The 26,272-nt window shown below is 39.5% G+C and overlaps 1 long non-coding RNA gene across 2 annotated transcripts in view; it reads left to right on the plus strand.

Moving 5' to 3' along the window:
• The window catches only part of LOC121140344, a 29,704-nt gene extending 4,106 nt beyond the window's left edge, over positions 1-25,598 (plus strand). Inside the window, exons 2-7 of one of the 2 annotated variants that reach the window (XR_005877132.1) lie at positions 10,240-10,412; positions 15,037-15,067; positions 15,853-15,962; positions 16,494-16,543; positions 23,381-23,458; positions 25,199-25,598. This is a non-coding gene — a long non-coding RNA (uncharacterized LOC121140344). The remainder of the gene's footprint in view (positions 1-10,239; positions 10,413-15,036; positions 15,068-15,852; positions 15,963-16,493; positions 16,544-23,380; positions 23,459-25,198) is intronic. The other variant, XR_005877133.1, reaches the window with a different exon arrangement.
• Positions 25,599-26,272: the final 674 nt, after the last annotated feature.

A 26,272-nucleotide genomic window follows, 5' to 3' on the forward strand; every position in this document is an offset into this window, starting at 1 on the left:
GGCAGGGCTTGTTTCTTGAGTTCTGCATCTGGTAAAGGGGAGAGTCAACTCTCATCTGTTGTAGGTGGTCAGGGGTGAGAAGGGTAAGGGGTAAGGGGTGGTGTCTCTCACCCTCTCATACCGCTACATGACAGACGAGTAGTGGAGACAGTTCTCTCACACTTAACAACATCAGGGCTGGCTCACCCACACCTCTGCCAACAAGATTGACTGTGTACAATTTTAATTCCTTTTATCGGAAAATTTTTCTACAAATTGTGTATCACTGGAAACCAAAGGCATGGGGGCAGGGTGAACTAAGTATAGATGGTATATTGGATGAGGATTCAAGTTTATTTCTCTGAGACTCAGGAAGCACTTTGAAATGCAATGCTCTGCTGTGTCTCCAGTGGTTTTTGAGGTATTATATATCCCAAATGGAGAGTTCTTCCTCCGTGGGGAGTGGTTCTGAGACCGCCATGGTACAATACAGGGATACAACTGTGGCTTGGTGACTGAGAAGAGGAGAATTAAGATGATGCAATCAAAGTTTAATCTGGACAATTCTTAGGAACTCAGCTAGTTCACTGCAAGCCAGGGTTCTTTTCTGTGTGACCCAATGGGCCACACTGCAGCTTCCATGACAAAATTAATTCTCCTACTTCTCGTCCTCGTCCTCCTTGTTCTCCTCCTCGTTCTCATTCTCCTCATCCTCCTTCTCCTCGTTTTCCTCCCCTTCCTCTTCCCCTCCTCCTCTTCCTCCTCTTCCTCCTCCTCCTTCTTCTTCCTTCATTGTTTTTGTTTTTATTTTTGTTTTGTTTCTTTGTTTGTTTTTTCCTTTAAATTTGGTTTGATGGAGGGGTTGCAAGGGTAGAGGGTGGGTGTGAGGGAATGAAGAGATAGGTGGGATCAGAGCACATGATGTAAAAATGAGAAAAATGACTAAATTTATAAGACTTTGTGCTTTCCCTTTGATATTCAATATAGGCTAGCTGCTATCATTAAAGCCTAGAACTCTACCTATACATGTAGAGTGACTTTTAAGTTTTTAGATGACAAGGTCTAACATTTTAGACAAGGCTGGCCTTACATCCATCTTGTGGCCAACGGTAACCTCAAATTCAATGTCCTTGTGCCCTAGGCTGTGTTGCTGGCATTGCAGACAGGTGTTACCACATCTGTTTTAATGCTGCTCTTAAATCTCATCCTCCCCCCAAAAAAACTCAAGATTACAAAGTATGCCATTGCTTTATTGATTATTGTAGGGTGAGTCTCTCTAATCTCAAAATCTGATATGCAAAACACTACAGAAATGTTAAACTCTTGGAGTACTACATGTAATGCTGCATAGTCAAAATGCAGGAGAGGAACAGGAGAAATAGCATAGTGGGTAGAGCACTTGCATAAAAAACTGATTCTGGATTTCAGCACTCACATAAAAAACTGAGGATGGCTGACCAAATCTATAACTCAAAGGCAACAGGGGTATTACTGGGGCTTGCTGGCCACCAGCTTAGCTCTAGGTACAGTGAGAGACCCTGTCTTAAAGCAAAAAAGTGGAAAGTTATAGAGCAGGGCACCAAATGTCTTCCTCTGGCCTCTCTAGGTTTAGGTTTTCATGTGCATGCATAGCACACACACACACACACACACACACACCTTTCCACCCCACACCTCCACACAAAAGCATGGACTGAACTACTATAAGAAATTACCTTCATTTATCTGATTTTGCTTGACATTACTGATCAGTGCCTTGGTTTTCCTACTATGGTGGACTGTAACCTGGAACTGCAAGTGGAAATAAACCTTTTCTCCCATAAAAAAAGAAATTACCTCCAGATTGTGTGTAAATGCCATATATATATATATATATACACATATGTATATGAATTTCTCATTTAGAATAGGGTCCCATCCACAAGATAATTTATTATGTATAAACATATACTCCAAAATCTGAAAATAACTTTGCATTTAAGAGACATTCATCATGCACACATGATAAACATAGATATGTATTCTCAGCAACCCCAGATGAGATCTATTGCTGAAAAAATTTTGGCTTTGTATGACTATCAACCAGGAGTTGAGTAGCAATATGGCCACACTAGGAACACTGTCATGTGTGAACCGATGCATGCTTTGGATGCAAGATCAGCCTTGTCTACAAAGTTAGACCTTGTCATCTAAAAAGTTAAAAGTTATGTCAGCACCGTTTGTTGAAGATGCTTTCTTTTTTCCATTGTATAATTTTAGTGTTTTGTCAAAAATCAAGTATTCATAGGTGAGTGGGTCCATATCAGGGTTTTCAATTTGATTCCATTGGTCTACCTGTCTATTTTTATGCCAATAATGCCAAGCTGTTTTCCATTGTTTCTTTCTTATAATAATAATAATAATAATGTGATGATAAAGTGTATAGGTCACATAGTTTGCTAAATGCAATGTTTTCATGCTCTAATTTAATTATCACAGATTCTATTTGCATATGGTAATCCATTTGAAATGGAGAAACGGATTTTAAAAGATCAAATAAATGACTAAGCCAAGCAGAGTTGAAAAACTAGTCAAATTCTGTTCACTTCCAAAGCCCACATCTCAAACCACTAATCTGTGACTATTTACCAACTCAAGTGGTTCACTTTTTGGCCAACTGTGACCCCATATGGGAACAGATCAAAGAAGACCATGATAAAGGGGGAGAGACATAGGCAGATAGAGCTGAGGCTCCTGTCTAAAGCTCTTGGTTTTTCTTCAAAGAAAAAGCCATGAAGAAATTAAGTTTACCTATTTGAGTGGATCCTAGATGACTTGATTATTTCAGAAATACCAAAGCTATGAACCCTATTATTCCAGAAACTTAGTTACCAGATAATCCAATAGAACCAACTAAAACCCATGCTATCTATAGTTGAGGATCTATTACGAAGATTCTCAGTTATGAAAATGGAATGATAAAGGCATATGTTTCTGCCTTATTAGTGCCCCATTACTAGCTATCTGACAAGAGGCTCTACTGTAAATATTAATTGAAAGCCATAACTTCATTTGAATTTACAACTGAATTAAAACTTTAATCATAGGTTGACTTATTTCTTCTCACTTATGATATAGAAATAAAACTTCTATTATGCATTACATATGTCTCCTATGTCCTGCAGTCAGAGGCATGTACCAGCACAAGCCCTGTCATATTGTGTCCCCTCTGCTGCTCTCTTACGCCACTTACATGCTTCTAATTGGAGACAGGCCTTTGTTTTCTAGAGTGCTAGTAATTAGATTAAGTCTACCTGGACAAGCTAAGATCCTATGCCTATTTTCAATTCCATGACCTTCCTTCACAGAAGAACTCAAATTACCATTGACTGAATGAATATTCATGGTGCGGGAATCGTGAGTAACTACTTTAGAATTCCATCACAATTACACAATGTGTAATCACTAGGGCAAATTTAAAAGATGTTATTCACTACCTATTTTTGCAACTTCTTGTAAATATATACTTATCTTAAAATAAAAAGGATTTGAAGGTATAAAAGAAAAAATATAAATGTATTTTTCATCAAAATATTTTCTGCCAGGCACTTGAGAGTATCTACTGCTTTTCTAGAGAACCTGAGTTCTTTTCCTGGCACCTGCATACAGAGGCTTACAACTGCCTGTCATCCCAGTTCCAAGAGATCTGAGGCCCTCTTCTGTCCTCTTTAGGCATCCACACACAAGTAGCATCCACTCACACAGACATACATATGCATAAATAAGAGTAACTCTTTTTCAAAAAGAGAAAGATGATCACAAGATACATGTTATGATAAATAAAATAACACCTTTTCCTGAAATTATGGTTATTCTTTTATGTTTTGCTTTTATTTGGTATGGTGTGGTTGGTCGGTCGGTCTATCTATCTATCTATCTATCTATCTATCTATCTATCTATCTATTGAGACAAAGCCTCATTCTGTAGCCTAAGCTGGCCTGAATGCTACCTTGGTCTTCTATGAATAGGACAGAATCTTTTGCAAAATTTACTGTTCTGTGACTTTTCCAGGGGAGTCTAGTTCTATTTGTTCTATTGTAGAAAAGGCCACAATAATTTTTTAAAAAATCCATCCAAGTCCAGCCTGATGAATCACTTAGGGAACTGGGGCTATGTACAGGAGTATGGGATGATGTGACAATATCAATTACTTCTTACTAACTGACTAATTCAGTTGATGAATTTGACATGTGACTGCATAGATGGAAAGAATATATATTTTTGATGAAGTACATTTACACAATGGAGTACTATTTAGTGGAAAAAAACAATGGAATCTTGAAATTTGCAGGCAAATAGATGGCACTAGAAGAAATTATCCTGAGTGAGGTACCCCAGTCACAAAAAGAGAAACATGGTGTGTACTCACTCATTTATGGATTTTAGACATAAATCAGGGGAGTGCCCGCATACAATCCCACTGCTAGACAGTCAGGGAAACAGCACCTGCATCCAGAGACTGATGAAAGCAGAGGCAGACACCCACAGCTAAACACTGAGCTGAACTCCTGGAATCCATTGTCAGAAAGAGAACTGATGGGCAAAGGAGTTAAGACTGGGCTGGTTTAACCCATGGAAACAGGTGACCTGAACAAGGGGGAGCTCTTGAACCCCAGATTGATGGCTTTCCCAGGTTGTGGAAAGCATGGGACTGACCCAGACCCCGTGAATGTGGGTGTCAGTGAGGAGGCCTAGGTAATCTATGGGGCCTTGGGTAGTATTTATCCCTGGCGTACAAATAGACTTTGAGTGCCCATGCTACAATGTGGGATCTTCTATTAGCCTGGACTCTTGAAGGAGGGCCTAGACCCTACCCTGGCTGACATGACAGACTCTGGAGATCTACCCTGGAGGGCCTCACCCTGCCTGGGGATCAAGTGGAGATTAGGTGGAAGACTAGGGAGGTCTGGTGGGGAGGGATGGGGAAGAGGGGAGGAAGAGGGAGCTGTGATTGATATGTGAAACAAGCTTGTTTCTAACTTACATAAAAACAAATACAAATAAAAAAAAAAGAAACTCCTATAATCCTACAATTGGGAGACTGGGTTTAAGAGAATTACAGCTCAAGGCCAAGCAGGGAAACAGAAGAAGGGAGTTGGAGGTCAGCCTCCACTATATCTGAACATACTGTCTCAGTTATAAAGTAATGCCAGTCTTTGTAAAGGAACGCTTTTGCCCGCTTTCAGAAATTGGATACGACTGACACCCAGCAGAGATGTTCTTAAATAGGTACATTCAAAGTGAAATTGATTTCAAAAGGTAACTAAAAAAGGAGAAAATGTTTGAAATTTTCCATTTTGAAAGAATCCGCTAGTCAAAGAAAATACTCTACTAGAAATTAGCAAGTATTTTTGAAGTGAAAAACGAAACAAAACAAAACAAAATAAATTACAGAACATCAGACTCCACGGGGTACGGCACAAACATGAGGCTGTGTGGAAATCTAAGCTTTGTAGATGCTTTTTTTTCTTTTTTGGTTTTATGAGACAGGGTTTCTCTGTATTATTTTGGAGGCTGTCGGTCCAGCCTAGCCTCGAACTCACAGAGTGTAGATGCTGTTTGAGGAAGAGGTTAGGCTAGAGATTCAGTTGAGTATCTGAGGCAGTCACAAACAGCCAGGTCAAGGCTGTCCCTTCTCCATTTACCAGTATTTCAAATCCTCAGGATTTTAAGGGAAGACCTTTCCAAATTCATGGATCTGACCAAGAGGTGCTACTGTTGGGTTTAGAACAATGGAGTTTCATGTAGGAATTCACCTCAGTCAGAGGCTTTAATCAAAACTCATCGAGGTTGTTTGGGAGACTTGTGATGCTGTCCTGTGACCTCCCTGTAGCATCTTTGTCTTAAAGTGCCTTCAAATGCACATATTTTTGCATCCCAGAATGCTATATTTAAATATTAATGCATGCTTTAACATTTTTAAGAACTTACAAATCAGCCAATGATAAGAGCAATACAAATGCAAAAAAATAAAGTATGTTTTTTTCAAACCATTTATAATGTTTAGAATAAAGATGAAATGAGAGAAACTAAAGAGGGAGCCAAACCACAAAATTGGAGTGTCTGCTTCCTGATTTCATTTTAAAACAACCTAGATCCTGTGGAATAAAGATAAGGGTGTCTATAGGATTGATGCGCCAACACAGTAATAATCTAAAAACAAGGTAAATGCTGAAGAGACCAAGGGAGTGCTTAAATAGAACGAGCGACTGCTTTTCCTCAGATTCATCAAAATGGTAGAGTGGATATCCAATCTGGTGCAAATCCTCGTGAACAAACTGCTTAGTCTCACTTCACCAATCAGTCCATCCAGTCTACAGCTGTACCATCCCCCATGCGCCCCATCTCGTCTAATCAGCCCATCCAGCTGTCAACCAGTAGGATGGTGTAGAAGCCACAATGCCCCGTGGTGAGCACTCCCTGAAGATGGATCGCAAGGAGCCAGGGAACAAAATGTTCTGTGAGCAGGTAATTAGGGGATAACTCTAGGGAGACAGGGTCCCTCCTTCAGAAAATCATTCCTGACCTACAGTCTGGACAGGAACATCAGCCAGCTCCTCAGCTGAGAGAAATGTTGGTGGAAGCTTTCCAATACGAGCAAAGGCCTTGCATATACTTGAAATAACATGTGGCTTAAGGCCCACTTGAAGAAAAATCTCTGGGAAGGATCTTTGACTAAAAGGATCAGTGGAGGGGGGGAGTAAAGCAGTAGGAAGTGACAGAGCACATGGCTTTAGAAGCCCTGTTGAAGTCTTGGCTTCCCTCCCACTAAGAAAAGGAAGCTGGGGAATGAATAGGGAATGAAATGGCTAACCTCAGCATTTCAGAGACCACAGTCTCCGGGCTTTGAAAGATAAAGTCTGGACTCTAGGATATGATCGTGTTATAGCACGGCAGTTTGGAATGGTGATCAACATTATTCCTCCTAAATTGTTCCTAGCTTGTCACTCTTATTCCTGGAGGACCCTCCTTAATGGATGTCATCTTCTTTTGCCTGCATCACCACTGCATTGTACAGCAGGGCTTATCTTCCATCCCCCTGCTTCCTTAGAACATTACCACATCCTTCTTTCTCAACAGTACACACTTGTTGGGTCTCTCTTCTGTCTCTGGCAAAATTATATGCTGCATTTGCAGAGACAAAAAAATGTGGTTTGCATTTATCCACATTCTCTAAAGGACAAGCATAGGCTGAGACTATGTGCAAAACACTTTTTGCCCTAATTAAGTCCTAATGCAATAAAAAGTGCAACAGTTTATGGGTGGTTATTTGGAGAAATCCGAAATCTGAAGTTCTACTTAAGGCAAAAAGACACTGCAAAAAGACTGCAGATAGATCCATATCTATTGCCATGCACAAAACTTAAGTCCAAATGGATCAAACACCTCAACATAAATCCAGCCACACTGAACCTCTTAGAAGAGAAGATAGGAAATACCCTTGAACGAATTGGTACAAAAGACTGATACCTGAACATAACACCAGTATCACAGATACTGAGATTGACAGTTAATAAATTGGACCTCCTGAAACTGAGCAGATTCTTTCAGGCAAGGGACATAGTCCAGAAGACAAAATGGCAGCCCACAGAATGGGAAAGGATATTCACCAACCCCACATCTGACAGAGGGCAAGAAACTAGTCACCAAAACACCAAATAATCTGATTAAAAAGTGGGGTACAGAACTAAACAGAGAATTCCCAATAGAGGAATCTATAATGACTGAAAGACACTTAACAAAGTGCTTAACATCCTTAGCCATCAGGGAAATGCAAATCAAAACAACTCTGAGATACCATCTTGCTCCTGTCAGAATGGCTAAAATCAAAAACACTAATGACAGTTTATCCTGGAGAGGATGTGGAGAAAGGGGAACACTCTCCACTGCTGGTGGGATTGCAAACTCATGTAGCCACTTTGCAAATCATTATGGCTGTTTAAATGGGAATCAGTTTAGCACAAGATCTAGCAATTCCACTCTTAGGCATATACCCAAAAGATGCACATTCATACAAAAAGGACATCTGTTCAACCATGTTCATAGCAGCATTATTTGCAATAGCCAGAACCTAAAAGTAAACTAGATGCCCCTCAACTGAAGAATGGATGAAGAAAATATGGTGCATTTACACAATGGAGTACTACTCAGTGGAAAAAAACAATGGAATCTTGAAATTCGCAGGCAAATGGATGGCCATCCTGAGTGAGGTAAACCCAGTCACAAAAAGACAAACATGGTATGTACTCACTCAAATATGGATTTTAGACATAGAACAAAGGATTACCACCCTACAATCCACACTGTCAGAGATCATAGGAAACAAGAAGGACCCTAAGAGAGACATGCATGGTCCCCTGGAGAAGAGGAAAAGGACAAGATATCCTGAGCTAATTGGGAGAATGGGGGGAGGGGAGAAAGAGAAAGGGAGAAGAGGAGGACATGAGGGAGCAGGAAGATTTAAGTAAGGGGAAGAATAGAGGGGAGAAAGAAAAGAGATACCGTAATAGAGGGAGCCATTATAGGTTTGAAGAGAAATCTGGCACTAGGGAAATGTCCAGAGATCTACAAAAATGACTCCAACTAACAATCTAACCAATAGTGGAGAGGCTACCTTAAATGCCCTTTTCCAAGAATGAGATTGATGACTACCTTATATGCTATCCTACAGCCTTCATCCAGTAGCTGATGGAAGCAGAAGCAGACACACACAGTTGAACACTGAGCCATACTCCTGGAATCCAGTTGCAGAGAAGTAGGAGTGATGAGCAAAAGGGTCAGGACCAGGCTGGAGAAACCCACAGCAACACCTGACCTGAGCAAGAGGGAGTTCATGTGCCCCAGACCGATTGCTGGAAATCAGCATAGGACTAATCCAGACCCCTTGAATATAGATGTCAGTTTGGAGGTCTGGGCATTCTATGGGGCCTCTGGTAATGGATCCGTATTTATCCCTAGTATAAGAATGGACTTTGGGAGTTCATTCCCCATAGAGGGATAGTCTCTCAATCTAGACACATGGGGGAGATCCTAGGCCCTGCTCCAAAGGATATGACAGACTTTGAAGATCCCCCATGGAAAGCCTCCCACTCCCTGGAGAGAAGAAAGGGGATGGGATAGGGGTTGGTGGGGGGCAGGGGAGGATGGGAGGGAGAGAAAACAGATTGACATGTAAAACAAGCTTGTTTCTAATTTAAATAAATAAAAAGAAAGAAACATTGATCTCACTTAGAATGTACATTTATTCAGTACTCCCCAAATATCATGTAAGCATGGTCCCCTTAAACTGACTTCTGTGAATTTTTGTTGGCACAAAACCACCTTACTTGTGAGACTTACATGTTAGTCCTAAGTCTGGGACTCTAACACACAATTCTAGAAAGACAGACATGTTAAAAATAGGCATGATGGTAAACACACCTTTAATCTCAGAATTTGGGAAGTAGGGATAGAAGGATTCAGAAATTCAAGGTCATCCTCAGCCACATAGATAATTTGAGGCTAGTCTTGGATACATAAGACCATGCCTCAAGAGATAAAACAAACACTTTGAAAACCCAACAAACATAACAAACATATCGTAGTGTGTTGAACAATAGGTCGGCAGTCCACAAAACTTAGCAGGCTGATGTAGGAGGATCTTGAGTTCAAGGCATACTGAGTCATTTCAAGCACATCCTGGGTTAAATAGAGAGACCCTATTTCAAAACCAAAACCAAAAATAACAACCAAAACAACCCTTTCACCAAAACAGAACTGTAAAAATGAAATTAAATATCCAAAGTGGGGATCTGAGTTTGAATCTTCTCACCAACTGCTATCTGTACAAGTCCAGGATGGTTATTTTACCTCACACTCTGTAGTCCAGTGCTTCCATCAAACCCACATCTCATGGTTCTGAGCACACTAGAAAAGTCAGCAGATGTAAAATATGTGGTCAAGTGCAGGCAATCAGTTAATATTGGTTTTTAGTTATGTCTGATCACACAACGTTTCAGTATATAGCAACTGTTAGGCTGTTTTTCAGTGCCTACCAGATAATCAATTCCAGCGTTATCCTGGAGAAGGGTGAAAGGATAAGATCTTTCCATGTCTTCATGTTGTCATGAAAAAGTAACTTTTACAGGATTTCCTTCATTGTTCCATCTGAAGAGCTCAGGGGAAACTTTTCTTTCACTGCCCATTATGTAGATGTTTTCCTACTTATTTTCCCTTAACAGAAGTAGATCACCTGTGGGAGAGCATGGATGCAGAGTCCACAGAGTTACCATGGATGCATTTATTTTCATCCATCCATTTGAGATGGAATGTGGGGCTGTTTTCAGTACGATGGAGTATTTTTCATAATCTGAGAGAAGGCTCCTCCCAGGAAGAAGCCGGAGGAACTCACTCAGTGAGTAACATGTGATTATTGCTTAATGTCTTGAGTTTAAAAAATGAAGACTGAGCTGGGCACACGCCTTTAATCCCAGCACTCGGGAGGCAGATTTCTATGAGTTTGAGGCCAGCCTGGTCTATACAGCAAGTTCCAGGACAACCTCTAAAGCAATACAAAGAAACCCTGTCTTAAAAAACCTAAATAAATAAATAAATAATAAAAAAGAAGACTACTCTACCATGTCTTCTGTAACTTCTGGCTCTTTCATCCAGTTTTACAAAAAAAGCCCACTCTTCTACCTTAGACCTTGGAAGGAGGAGGGTCCCTCAACTTTTGGAGAAAACAGAACATATTCTATGTAAAAGAACACCAATGACTATATATAGCCAAATATTTTTCAATGTTTTTAATCCATTCCAATTGATTTTTGAATGGACTATCAAGGAAATATTTAAATATTAGTCTTTCCTCTAAGTTTAATGAACGTATTCCATTTTTAAAAAATCTATTTTATTGAAGCAAAATCTCAAACAACAAAGTGAAATACTCATTTGGAATTATGAAGTTAAGTGAGTTTGAAAAGTATGCACATTTTTATAACCGCCACCAATCAGTATGTAGCACATCACCACCATTCCAATGCCTATGTCTTTTACGTTTGGCAGCTGCATCCTCTCCCCAGCTCCTTGCCCCTCCAATTTGCTTTCTCTCAGTGCAGATTTTATTTTTCCTCATAAACGTTCATGTAAATAGCGTATCATTTATACTCTTTGTGTCTGGCTGGTTTTGCAAAGTATGTCAATTTACCATTTGCCCTGTCACCGTAGATACGGGGGTTTTGCTTCTTTCTTACTCTCGTTTTTTCTTTTATCCAGCAATATTCTATTTTTACCATTTTTGATCCATCCACCTGTTGAAGATCAGGAGCATTGGTTGGGGCTGCTGGGAACAAAGCTGCTAGAAGCATTTATATCCAAGTCCTGTGCTGGGTACATTTCTGCACTGACTAAATATGAGAGAAGATGGCATGGCATCATTAACACCCCCTGCTGTGGCTATAAGAGCTTTGATTCTGTTTCTAAGATGCATCATGCTTTCAGTATCCGGAATATGGCCCTGTGTCATTTGTTTAGTTACTGTGTTACCAAGCTACCCAGGACACATGGGATGGTGAAGCATTTCAGGTGGCTGTTTTTAGCACTTTCTAAGCTTCCCTTTTTCTGCCTGTGAGATGACTAGTCATGACCAAGAATGGATAGAAATGCAGAGTGTACGCAGAATTTCTTTGAAGATCTGACTTAATGTCTTCCATGGGAAGATGTTTTTCCCCTTCTTTTGGTCTGTATTCAGACTTAGTCCTTTTACAAGCTCTTACTTACTGACCCCCTGGAGTCTTCTTAGCCATTAGTCTTAGTGCTGAAGCTACTGGGAGAGGAGCCAAGAAGCAGCTGCAACAGACTGGAGTCACACATTTCAAACCTCCCCAGCTTTTACCTTGACCCCTGAACTTGTGATCTCAGTGTATCATTCCCATAACAGATGAGGCCTTTCTTTGCTCCCTAGATTATGGGGAAATTTCAAACTTTTCTGAAACTGGGGCTTTCCCTGCACTGGTGTGTGTGTGTGTGTGTGCATGTGTGTGTGTGTGTGTGTGTGTGTGTGTGTGTGTGTGTGTGTGTGTATGAGCACTTTTTGCAATCAATTAAATTCTTTTATTTAATCCCTACTGTGATGATAGTTCTGAAATGCTGCATCCCCAGTTAGTGAAGCCCAAATAACTGTGTGTTGTTAGAAACTACCCAGACCAGACTTTCAATAAGACAGATACCAAGAACCAAAGACAAGTAGATACAGCAGTGTGCAGCCCTTCGGCTCTGCTTGGGGACAATGATTCTGAATGTCAAAGAAGTGCCGGAGTTCCTGTGCCCATCAGCCCATTGTTATATAAGACACCAAACCAAACTGTCTCCTAAAAAGAGGGACTCAGAGCCTAATTGATGTGAGAATCAAATACATATTATGGAATTACTTTAGGAGGAAGGAATTCCTTTCAATTTGCATTTCTTTTTAATGGAATTCATTGAAGCTCTTCAAAAATTTCCATAAAATGTCTAGTAAAAAGCCTGGAGTCTTGAAGGATTAAATCATCTTTTAAAGAGGGATGGTGACACTCTCTCTTTCCCCAACCACATGAGAGGAGACATGTTCTGATGTAAATTCCAATGTAATCTTAGCTGTGGGGACTTTGATCTGAGGGAGGAGAGTGTCTTTCTGAAGAGTTCAAGCTGCCATGAAGCTTCGAGAGGTCGCAAGGCACTGAGAACTCAAGGTTCTCACTGGATGCAGTGAGACTGACACATTCAACACGTCAGTCACAGGACAAAGAGTGTCCAGCCAGCCCGTGATTTTCTTCTCTTCATGCCACAATATTGGTTTGGTGGCTTCTTTTTCTTAGTTACTCTCCAGGTTTTATTTTACTTACAGATTTTACTAAGGAGTTGCTTCCTGTTTTATGTAGATAGCCTGGGAAGATTTCTACGTGATACTGAAAAATGCTGATGTCTCTCACTGTTATAGCTGGATCCCTTTCAATAATGTCTAGAGAGGGAGGGAGGAGGTGAGAAGTAAGGAAAACCAAGCTTTCAATCATGATGGCAGCCAAGTCCATTGACTCCTTCAGCAGACGAAATGCCATTACAACAAATACTCTGATACACTTTTCCAGTTTTATCATTTTTGTCATTTCTTGATTAGTTTGTCTGGGCTGATAGTGCTCCTCATTCTATTGGTATTTTCCTATTGCTTTTTATGATCTGGAATTTTTATGGCATATATGAGTTGTCTGTTTTTCTTTTATTCTTTAGTTTCCATAATTAAACTCTGCTCTGAAACATCAATATGTTATTGGAAAACAACTGCTCCTTTCTTTTTTTTTTTTTTTTTTTTTTGGTTGAGACAGGGTTTCTCTGTATTGTTTTGGAATCTATCGCTCCAGCCCGGCCTTGAACTCATAGAGATCCGCCTGCCTCTGCCTCCCGAGTGCTGGGATTAAAGGCATGCACCACCACTGGCTGGCACAACTGCTCCTTTCCAAGCTTGATTTTCAGCTTTGTTAGGCAATACCAAAGTAGCCTTTAATTTAATTTGGACAAATTAAAGGCTACTTATTTAATTTCCCTAATGTTCTGTGGACTGTAAGGATTTCCAGGCTGGACAGATGGCTTAATAGGTAAGATCACATGCTGTGCAAGTATGAGAACCTGGGTTAGAATCCCAGCAACCATGTACAAAGTTGTGTGTACAGGTTGGTGGTGGTTGAGACTTGCTGGCCATCAACCTAACTTCAGACCCAGTGAAAGACCCTTTCTGAAGGGATGAAGACAGAGATTGCTAAAGTAGAACACCTGATGTCATCATCTGAACTCCATATGCATGTGGGTGCAAATGCCTGTTGTAGAGTATTATTTTAACTGGGCAAAGATGTGTTACATTTACTCATGCTGCAGAACATTAACTTTAACTGCATGAAGGTGTGTTACATTTGTTTGTGCTGCATTTGTTTCACCTTGCCTGCCCAAGGTATCTGATTGGCCTAATAAAGAGCTGAACAGCCAGTAGCTAGTCAGAAAAATGGATATGTGAAATTGGCAGGCAAATGGAATAGGAGGGGCAATCTAGGCTTGAGACGGATGAGGAAAGAGCCTAAGCTAGGTCAAGCATTCAAAACTAATAATAAGCCTCCATGTAGTGATTTGGAAACTGGCTTGTGGCTCAAAATAAAAAGCATGATATGCATACCTACACACACATGTACATACACAACACACACACACACAGACACACACACATACATCTGGGGTCTCTCTCTGTGCAGAATTTTCTGCTCTGGGATCCTGAACTATAGTTATAGTGCTTAGGTCTCTCTTCATGTTTATCTCTATCATATGAACTCAGTATGATTATTAGGAACTCTATCCATCTACTTGAGTCAGGATAACTCCACATGGTAATTTAGGGAGATCAATGACTCTTGTACGTGCTTCTCCTCTTGTGAGGATGGCTATGTGTTAAGGTGATGGGGGAGGTCCTTCTGTATACTGTGAATATATGTTTCTCTTATCAGTTGACGAATAAAGCTATTTCAGACAATAAACAAGCAGGAAATCCAAACAGGGATATAGAAAGATAGTAGGTAGAGTCAGAGAGATGCCATGTAGCTTCTATGGAAGCAAGAGTCCTAGGCATCACTGGTAGTCCAAGACTATGTGGAGATATACAGATTAATAGAAATGGGTTAATAACTAAGAGAGAGCTAGCCAATAAGAAGCTCGAGCCTCCAGTAAGCCACTTTATAATTAATACAATACTCTGTGTGTTTATTTGGGACTAAATGGCTGCAGGACCAGGTAGGACAGAAACTTCCACCTACACTTAGGTCTAGTGTTTTCCTGTTTCTTTCATGTACTTGTAGTTGCTTACATTTAGCAATTAAGTCTTATCCTTGCTTTTCATCTTGGATAGATAGATGCATATAGCAAATGTCTTGATTTTTATTGCATATTTTTCTGTTTTCCAAAAGTAGAGTAAATCTAGTATGTGTCTATGACTGTACTAATTTGGAATTATCTCCTTATTGCAGATATTCTAAATGAAGCTGTACTGCTTTGGAGGTATGGAAAAGTCTTCATGAAACTGACCTATGATGCACATTTTCTATATGAAAAGTAGATGTGCCCATTCTTTTTGTCTTCCTCAGTTTCTCCTGTGCATTCACTTGTTACTCTTGGGAAAACCCAAAACTCCTAGCTAAGACAGATGACTCATTTCTACTACTACACCGGTCCATGATCCATATCTTAGCCAGAAAGCAATCACAACGTAGTGTAACTTAGAAACTATAAAGGTGGCACCAGCTCACATACACTGCCTGCTCATATTGCACAATAAGGCCATCATATAGGCAGCACTGTTTCATCATCATCAAGAGTCTCATCTAGTTCCCTAGTAGATAAGAAATGCTGTGTAAGTGGCAGTCCTGGTGTCTACTTAAGCAGAGTAAAACTCACCTATGGTTTGCATGTTCAGACATTTCATATCAGAAGAATGATGATATGAAAGAGATGTCTTGGAGGGTCTGCGTGGACATTTTGTGGTATACAAAGTCAGTGATGTCCATAGTGCAGTCAATGACACTGCCCCCTGTTCTTCTGGATAGGGGTTAATCTATCCTCTAAGATAATTGATTCTCTACACTTTCCTCCCTTGCCATGGCAGACACAGGCCTATTCATCATCATTTTAAATCAAGGTTGTGAAGACCATGCAATTCTGACTTGCAAATTGATGATGTCTGCCAGAGCCCGTGTCACTCCAGGGAACAGCATTGGGCACAGTACAGCTGCCAGTACCTTCACCGGCACTTCTGCATTACTGAATTCTCTCACTCATACTTGCAGGCTTGAGAACCTTGCCTGAGATGCCATCATTCCTTAAACATGTCTCTCTGACCATGGAACTGTTGCATGCAGATTGCAAGTGTTACAACAGAGACCCATGTGATCATTGAGTAAGACAGATACTTTTGCATATCCCTCTTTCTCTTGGGTTGAGCTGTTGTCTATTCTCCCCCTTCAAAATCCTGCCCTTTCTCTGACTACTTGTTTATCACAGTTTTTAACTTAGCTAATTACAGAATGGTTATAAATTCTTTATGGGGAAAACCAAATTCCTGTTTGCATGTTACCTGGACAATCAATTATGTTTGTCAGGGAATACTTGACCATGTCAAATTAAAGGGAACACTCCTTAAGGTGTTAAGAGGCAGCCTAAAATCTTATTCCCATTCCACTTCACAGCAAAAGCTGCCAGCACCATTGCAGCTGCGGGGGTGGGGGGCAGTCTGAGGTATACCCTCAGTTGTTCAAGTATAATCTGATTCTTCTCATGCATTTCTTTTCTGGACCAAATTTGAAATTAATTAGCACTTACTGAGGGCTTATTATGTGCTTAGCACCAAGTAAGTAGTTTCACAAATTCTTTATATCTCATTAAGCCACAAAGGGAAATCTGCAGTAAATATTCAATCCTCATTTTGCAGATAAGCACACTGACACCGTAAGAGGCTAAGTGACTGTTGACACCCTCCTGGTAAGTTTCAGTGGCAATATTCTAACATCTATCTAGATTTTTTTCCCCACTACACACAGTTTGGGAGCAAAAGTAATTAACACGAAGATCCCAAGGCTGTGTGCATTAAGCTCCCAATTATGCTCAGCAGGTTTAGCACAAGATCATTATATTTATAAAGTATGGGATTATATACACAGCTTGCAATCAGATGCACACAAAGATCAAAATACTTAGTTGTCCTGCCTTGATCTGAGCACAGGAAAGACCCTCTCTGAATCCATGGAGAAGATCATGAGGCATAATCATTGGAGGTGAGTACCATAAGAGAGGCAATATCTGCAAACTTTTAAAGTCTCCATCTGAAGATACAGCTGTTGATACAATATGAGCATTTTTACATTGAAAGAATAGTTTCATATAAGTAAAAACAGCATAATGGGGTATTTATGCTACTCATGGATATGATCTGCTTGCTCACTGAGTGTATGCTATGTTTATTATATAAAGAAATGTCTGTGCTACTCTAACCTTTTCAAGTTCCAAATACTAATACTCTTCAATTATTCCACTAAATAGAAACAGAAGGAACATTGCCAAATTCATTTTATGAGGCCGTAGTCACCCTGATACCGAAACTACAAAAAGATTCAACAATTTCCTTCACGAACCTTGATGCAAAAATACTCAATAAAATGCTTTCAAACAGAATTCAAGAACACATCAAAAAGATCATCCACCATGAACAAGTAGGCTTCATCCCAGAGATGCAGGGATGGTTCAGCATATGAATATCAATCAATGATCTTTTAAGTCATCATATAAACAAAATGAAAGAAAAACCACATGGCCTTCTCATTAAATTCTGGAAAAGACTTTGACAAAATCCAACATCCCTGAATGATACAAGTCTTGGAGAGACTAGGGATAAATGGGACACATGTATCCATAATAAAAGCAATATACAGCACACCAATTATCAACATCAAATTAAATGGAGAAAGATCCAAAACAATTCCACTAAAACCAGAAATAAGACAAGGCTGTTCATATCTATTCAATATAGTTCTTGAAGTCTTAGTTAGAAAAATATGATAACAAAGAAGATCAAGGGAATACAAACAGGAAAGAAAGAACTCAAAGTATCATTATTTGCAAATGATATGATAGCATACATTAGTGACCTTAAAAATTCCACCAGGGAACTCCTGTAGCTCACAAACACTTTCAGGAAAGTGGCTGGATACAAGATTATCAGAAAAAATTAATAGCTCTCATAAAGAAAACAGGGGATTAGAAAAAAATCAGCGAAAAATACCCTTGGTAATAGCCACAAATACTACTAAATATCTCAAGGTAACTCTAACCAAGTGAGTGAAACACTCGTACAAGGAAAACTTCAAGTCTTTGAAGAAAGAAGTTGAAGAAGATAACAGAAGATCGAAAAATCTTACATGCTCATGGATCTGTAGGATTAACATAGTAAAAATGGCTTTCCTAAGGAAAGCAATTGCAAGATTCAACACAATCCCATCAAAATTCCAACACAATTCTTTACAGTCCTTGAGAGAACAATACTCAACTTCACATGGAAAAACAAACAAACAAAAAAACAGGAGAGTTAAAACAACCTTGTACAATAAAAGAATTTCCACAGGTATCACTATCCTGTTTTCAAGTCCTACTGCAGAGTTATAGTAATAAAAACTACACCGTATTGGCATAAAACAGAAAGATTGATTAATGGAATCTAATTGAAGTCCCAGACATAAATCCACATACCCATGGACACCTGTTTTTTTTTTTTATAAAGGAGCCAGAAAGACAGAATAGAAAACAGAAAGTATCTTCAATAACTGATGCTGGTCTAACTGAATTTCAGCATGTAGAAGAAAACAAATAGATCCATATCTATCACTGTGCTCAAAACTCAAGTCCAAGTAGAGCAAAGATTGCACTGTAAAACCAGAACTCTGAACACAAGAGAAGAGAAATTAGGGAATAACCTTGAACACATTGGCACAGGAGACCACTTCCTGAACAGAACACCAATAGCACAGGCACTAATATGAACAATTAATAAATGGGACCTCCTGAAAAAGGAAAGCTTCTAAAAAAACCAAAGGACACAGTCAATAGGGCAAAAAGCAGCCTACAGAATGGAAAAAGATCTTGACCAACTCCACATCTGACAGAGGGATGATCTCCAAGAAATTAGACATCAACAAACCAGATGATCCAATTTAAAAATGAGGTACAGGTCTAAACAGAGAATTATCAGCAGAGGAATTTCAAGTGGCTGAGATACACTTTAAGAAATGTTCGACAACAATAGCCATCAGGGAAGTGCAAATCAAAACTACTTGGAGATTTTATGTTACACCTGTCCTAATGGCTAAGATCAATAACATAGGTGACAGCTCATGATGGTGTGGAGTAAGGGGAACACTCCTCCATTGCTGATAGCAGCCCCATGGAAAGTAATACGGTGGTTTCTCAGAAAATTGGGAATCCAGCCATACCATGCTTGGGCATATATCCACAGAATGCTTCATCCTACCACAAAGACAGTAGCTCAACTGTGTTCATAGCAGCTTTATTCAGAATAGCCAGAAATTGGAAACAACCTAGACATCCCTCAGACAAAGAAAGGATAAAGATGAGATACCTTTACATAATGGTATATTAATTAGCTGTTAAAAATGATATCATGGATTTTTCAGGCAAATGGATGGAACTGGAAATATTCTGAGTGAGATAAACCAGATACAGTAAGATAAATGTGGTATATACTCAGTTATAAGTAGACATTAGCTCTTAAGTAAAAGATAATCATGCTTCAATCCACAGACCCAGAGAGGGTAAGTCACAAGGAGGGCGGGGGGGGCACATGTATCTTCCAGGAAGGGGAATTAAAATAGATTTTTGTGGAGTAGGGGGATTGTCTATAATTCTTTTGCTTGCTCTTGACACCCCTTTCCTCCTACTGGGTTGCCTTGCCAAGCCTTTATATGAGGGTTTGTGCCTAGTCTTAATTGTAACTTATTAAGCTGTGTTTGGTTGATATTCCCGGAAGAACTGCCTTTTTGTTTTTTAAAAGTGAAATGGAGGAGTGGATCTGGGGGGAGTGGAGGTATGAAGGAGTGACTACGAGGGCTGGAGGGAAAACTGTAGTCATGATTAATGTATGATATAATAATTACAACACACACACACTTTTCTGCTTTCTTTTTCTTTCTCCAATCTCTCTCATGTTCTCATACCCTTGCTCCTTCCTAAAACATGGCATTGTCTTTAACTGATACATATATGCCCTCTGTGCTCAAATACATAAATACAACCTGATGTGTTTGCTTAGTTTTACTTGTGTGCATGTGATTTCAGGGAAGACCACTTGATATTGGATAATCAGTTAAGGGACTCTTCCCTGGGGAAGACTATTTCTCCCACATCCAGTATTCTCTGGCTGCCTATAGTTCTTTGTCCATGGGTGGAGCCCCATGAGATTCCCCCTTTCCCTGTTAGCATGACTATTGGTAATGTGCTTCTCCAGGTCATACTTAGATAGTCAAATTGTTAAGGTATTTGAGTGTACCTTTCCTGTCATTTCTAGGAAATACATGATCATAGCAGATTTTTAATCTCCTAGCTCTTACTGTCTTTCAATGTTCCCTGAGTCTTGGGTACAGGAGTTGTGTTGTAAATGCATCAACTGTGTCTGGACACCCAGTAATTCTCTGCTTTCTGATGAGTTGTAGTTTTCTGTAATGATCTCTATCTGTAGCAAAGAGAAGTTTCTTTAATATGTGGTGAGAGCTATTTGACTCGTGATTATAAGGATAAGTATTTAGAATGTAGTTAGGGATTACACTAGTTTAGTAACTTGGAGATAATACGTTCTCCTCTAAGATTCATGACCTCTTTATCCCTGGGTAGTTGGCTAAGTGTCTGAAACAAAGCATGGCTTTCCCCCCATCGAGAGGACCTTAGTCCAATTAGAGAGCTGTTGGTTAAAGGTAAGGTATGAGTACCACTACTGCACCCTTATGGTTAATGATTAATGTACCATGCTGGTTGTAACTGTGGTTCATTGTATCTCAGAAAGGCAGGACTGTTGATTGCCTCCCCCTGCCTTGATCTTGTGTAGCACCTTTTGGTACCATGAAAACTAGACCCCAGGAAGGAGGCTTTCAAGTCACATCCACCGTGGGTCCTCTGGGTCTTGTTTTCCAAGTACATGATGTTGTACAAAATATTCCTTTTAGGTATACCCCTAAGCTCAGCATTTTAGGAAAATTTTAACAAGTTTACTGAGAAGGTCAAGTTATATTTTTCCTACATGAAGATAAATAGGTAGAAATATGTACATGTATATTATAATTCATTACAATGCTCTGAAATTTAGAAAGTAATATTACAAAACAATTTAAATAAGTTATAAACATCTTAGAAGATATATCATCCCACCACCCCATTTTCTATCTCTTCCTTTGATTTTCTGCAGAGGCTGTCTTTAAATCTGTTATTACATTCATTTATTTGTGTGTGTGTGTGTGTGTGTGTGTGTACACGTGCGCGTGCGCAAGCAGTAATGTGCCCATGCAACAGTGTCTTTGCAGAAGTCTGCAGAAGTTGTTTCTCTCCTTCTACCAATGGGCTCTGGCATCAAATCAGGTTGTGAACCTTGGCATCAAGCTGCTGAGCAAGACCACCAGTCAATGCTTTAGCAGTGTGGGGTGCAGCATTGCAGATGGCATTTTTCTAAGCAAGTTGTGCACATGCACAAAGAGTTCTCTGGCTCTCCCTCCTTCCCTCCCCCCTCTCTGTGCACAGGCACATGCGCATACAAGGTGCATTCCATAGTAGGGCCTCGGATCTTATTCATTAATAAAGTACTAAAACAGTGCTGGTATGTTCGTACTTTTATTGTAAAATGCCATTAACCAGATCCCTTTCTGAGAAAACCCAGGTCCATTTAATCTGTAATGTCTTTACTGATTGGTTTTATGTCAAGTTGACACAAATGAGAGTCATCAGAGAGGACAGAGCCTTGTGAGAAAATGCGTACTTAATATTTGGCTATGGACAAGTCTATAGTGCATTTTCTTAATTAGTTATTGATGGGGAGGGCAGGGTATCCTCTTAACTGCTTCACTTTGGTTGAACTTGTCTGTTTTGAATAAAGTTCTCACCTTTAGTTCTTTCATCCAATGTTCTCTTATGGGGACAGTTGCTAGACTCAAGTCATCCTGCAAAACACAAAGTAAGTCACTAAGTTGACAGACACCGAAGCAAGGAAAACGTGAAATCATTAGAAAAGCCAACTTGACTTGAAAGTTGAAGACTCTTGTCAAGGGTCCATCTTAGCAGGCAGCTGATTTAGGACTGGTTTATATAGGTGACTAATGGATAGTCTCAGCTCGAGGGGGGGTGGGAAACAGGGGACATTCTCAAGGACAAGTGCCATTATTTCCTCAGGCTGTTCTTACCTCTGATTATGTTGCCCATGTGCAATTTCTGACATAATACATAATTGGCAGGCTAAAGGGGGCCAGTTGCCCTGGGGTCCTCTTACTGATTGCCAAGCTCACAGTAATGAGAGAAACCATTCTTAATGCAGGGCTTCAGAACTCATCCTTTGTTTTCTTCATGATTATATCGAGGCAATGGATTGAGGGGGGTAAGATAAAGCCATTTTCTTCATGTTATGTCAAGGACACATTATTGACATGACTTAGAACTGCTGATAACTCTGATGAGTAGGTTGAAATAGTTTGCCAGATTTCACTGACATAAAGTTACTCTTAGAACTACTCCCTCTCTTTTTGTGCTGTACTCTTCAGAGGGAAGCCAGTACCCATAACAATACATAAAGAGTGGAGAGCTAGATTTGACTTCCTTGAGAGTGGAGTGGCCACATCATTTCTGCATAATTTTTCTGCATGGAAAGCTTTTTCTTATCCTCAATTTATTTATTCAGTTACTTAAATAAGTATGGATTCATAGGCATATATTTCAATCTTCTAGTTCTAATCCAATTCTACTTCATTTTGTTACTCAACTTATTCTAGGCTGGGCCAGTAGCAGCTTATCAAGTTGGCTTACAATCTCTCTCTCTCTCTGTGTCTCTCTGTCTCTGTCTCTCTGTCTCTGTCTCTCTCTCTCTCTGTCTCTCTGCCTCTGTGTGTGTGTGTGTGTGCGTGCGTGTGTGCGTGTGTGCGTGTGTGCGTGTGTGTGTGTGTGTGTGTGTGTGTGTGTGTGTGTGTTTGGGGTGGTAGTAGTAGTTAAAGCTGTTCTTTAGTCCCTGACAGTTTAAATGCTCTATATTGTTTTGTGTATTTACTGTCTCAGTCTTAGGACAGCTGTGTGTCTAAGAAGTCCTCATTCTATGCAATTATAGTAGTATTTGAAACCACTATCCAAGTGCTAAATATGTTTGCTGCTACCAGAATACCAGAGTACTGCCGGTCTCTTTGATTTTAGTTATTCACTCCATGGGATTTTAATTTTCTCTTCCATGATGAGTAACAAAACTGAGCATTTTTGCTGTTGTTCTTTAACTTTTTCTCTGGGGTTTACTTTTTATTAAGTATTTGTCAAATTATTTGCCCATTTTTGTTGTTTTTCTTAGTTGAATTGTAAGAATCCCTACAAATTTTGAATGTGATGGTGTGAGCCTGCTAAAGAAACACACAGATATAAATGAAGATTCTGAAAATACTTTCTTGAAATCTGGGGTGGTGTATTACCTTCTAGTTATCTTAAAAGTATGTACAGTGATACTGAGAAATTTGAATGTATGTGCAATTGACATAAAACCATTTTACTGTTTTCTCTTCCTTTTTTCTCATTTCTCAGTTTCTCTTCTATTGATGTCTTTGAGAATATATGGCTATTTGGAGATCAACCATCATTTGTAACACATTTAAATTACAGGTATTACTCTATATAACTTTTGTAGTGGCTTGTCTAGACATTTTAGAATCACTGCCTAATTTATAGTAGTCAACTGATATCAGTGTTTAATTAATTCTTTCAAATGAAGCATGTAAGTGTTAATTCCATTTAACGTTATTCTATACTAAACTATAATTATCTTAGTATTTTCTGTACATATATGTTGGGTACTCATTGAGTGCTATTGTGAGTCTGCCATTGTCAACCTGACTTTTATAGCTATTCATTAAGGTTGACTTGCTAGCACATATTTTTTAGCTTCCCTTTGCCTAAAACCAAGTGAACTTCCTTCTTATTCCTGAAGGAATTTTGGTTAAGATGCAGAATTTATGATTGACAGTTGTCTTCTTTCAGTTCCTGAAAAAAATGTGGAGCTACTGTTTCACTGACCATAGGTTTCATTCAAACTGGTGGTCTTCTATGAGTAAGTTGTGGTTTAAAAATCAAAGATCTTTGTTTTTAATTTTCAGGTGCTTAATTATGGTATGTTTTGGGATGATTTGAATTTATCCTACATGTGGTTTTCTTGGACTCTGGAATCTGAATTAAGGAGTTTCAGACACTATTTCCTTCAAATACTTTTTCCTTGTAAAGATTTATTTAGTTTTGTTTGTTTGGCATGTTTATATATACACTTTGTGTATGTCTGATGTCCTCAGAGACCAGAAGAGGGCACCAGATCCCATGTAAATACTGTTATGGACACTAGAGAGTCATCTTGTGAGTGCTAGGAACAGAACGTGGACTCTCTGCAAAGCTAGCAAGTGCTCTTAAGTGCTGAGCCATATCCCTCTTCCTATGAATGAGTTATTACTTTTTTCTCCAAGTTCCATCTGATCACTTCTCTTTCAAAATGCTAGCTCAGACAGCCTCAGTCACGTAGCAACCAGAGACTGTTCCAGTATGTCTGATCTCTCTTGTTCACACTGAATAGTCTGTTGACCTACCCTCACTTTCAGTGTTCCCTTTCCTTTGCTTGATCAACAAACATAGTTTGTGCAGTGAGATTTTTTAGTTTTTTTTTAACTTTAGATCTTGTAGCTGTGCAATTTTCATATGGTTAGTTTTTAGTATATGTTCTTATTTTGACCTTTTGTAATGTTTTCAATTGTCCCAAAGAATTTCTAAGTGTGTTTGGAGGTATGTTTTGATGAAAGCTGTAAAGTTCCCATTAGATAGTTACCTATCTGATTTATTTTGTTTTGGCATCTGTGGATTCTTTTCTTACTGTAGAATAATTTTTGGGGGATCATGGTTTGATGAGTAGCATTTGGGTTTCTTGTACCTTTTTGGATGTTGTGAAACTCTGGACTCCTTTATATCTTTTTAAATGTTAATTTTTCCCACTGAAATATATCATGAGAGCTGCGTGGGCATATATGCTACCTACTATAGAAATGGAGCCACTGACCAACAATATTTTGTGGCAGAAAGTTGGGAGAGTTTGGCTCCTTCTCACTTCCCAGAACCCACATGAAGCAGCTCAGAGCTGCCTGAATTCCTGCTCCCGGAATGCCAACACCCTCTTCTGACTAACAAAACAGTGGGATTCACCCACAAAACCTTTGCTTTTGAGTGATTTCTGAGTCTTTGAAATATACATTTTTTATCCTTGGTATTTGAAAAGATGAATTATCTTTATCATATCATGTTTTTCCTTAATCTTCACAATATTTCTCTGAGGCACGTGAGGTTATCCATGCTTTATTTTTAAAATAGGAGAGTGAAGTTCCCACTTGCAGTGAGGAGTGACATACCCCCAAATAGTACGAAGTCCTGGGGGACCTGGATCCACAGTTGGGATCATGTGCGCCAGACTGGTAATCATCAGAAGAATGCTGAACTTAGGAGGAGAAACAGCAGGGTCATGCTGCATCAAAAATACTGGAAAGAGTCTTCCAGAAAACCCTCTGCGACATTGCCTACATGATGGATGTTCTGCTGACTGTAGAAGGGCCAACGGGTCATCATTAGTCTTTACGGTTACCTCATGGTCATAAAATTTCCCCTCATATGCATTTGAACACTGATTCTCAATAAATGTCAAGAACAAAACAAAAATCCTATATTTGTCACAGTCTTTCAGTGTCTCTCAGAGCACCTCATCTCTTACCTAAGTGCTGGGTTTATAGTAAAGGAAGACTCATGCTTCAATCCTTTGATAAACAGAGCTACGACATGCTGGGTATATTCCACAGTGGCTCCCCGGCCTGTATGGGTGTGAAAGAGCCACTGTCTTACCTCCGTAATTGGATGCAGTCTCTGATAACCTCACATGACCAGGATATGGGCAGGTGTGCCAAAAACCCATCCGAACTTAGCTTCTCTGCTTACCTTTCAACTCCTTTATTCCTATTGGTCTCTTCTGGTCTCTGAAACACTAAAAGGCTTCTAGAATCGCTCTCAGCTCTTAGGGAAGGGAACTAATACAATCTACAATTTGACCAACAGAAGTCATCTCCCATCCATATCTGTGTTTTAAGCATGTCTCTGGGACCCATTTGGAGACACACAGACACCTATGTATTAACTGGTAGTTTGTTTTCTTCTTTGTGGTCTTCTGGTGGTAGAAGACTGCTGTCTTTAGACAGTGTAAACGTTGCTATCATTAATATGTATGGCATGGATCTCTCATATTATTGATATTTTGGGAGAAATTACTAACAGTATGTCACATAGCATGACCACGGTTAATGACGCTCACCTCCATTCTTCTTGTGTGGTTTGGAAGTCATTTTGTAGTCACCTTTGTGTCTGCCTGCTTCAGGTTTTATTGTCTGTTTCCCATTTCTC

The sequence above is a fragment of the Mesocricetus auratus genome, unplaced genomic scaffold (assembly GCF_017639785.1).
Source record: "Mesocricetus auratus isolate SY011 unplaced genomic scaffold, BCM_Maur_2.0 Super-Scaffold_100004, whole genome shotgun sequence".
Taxonomy (NCBI): domain Eukaryota; kingdom Metazoa; phylum Chordata; class Mammalia; order Rodentia; family Cricetidae; genus Mesocricetus; species Mesocricetus auratus.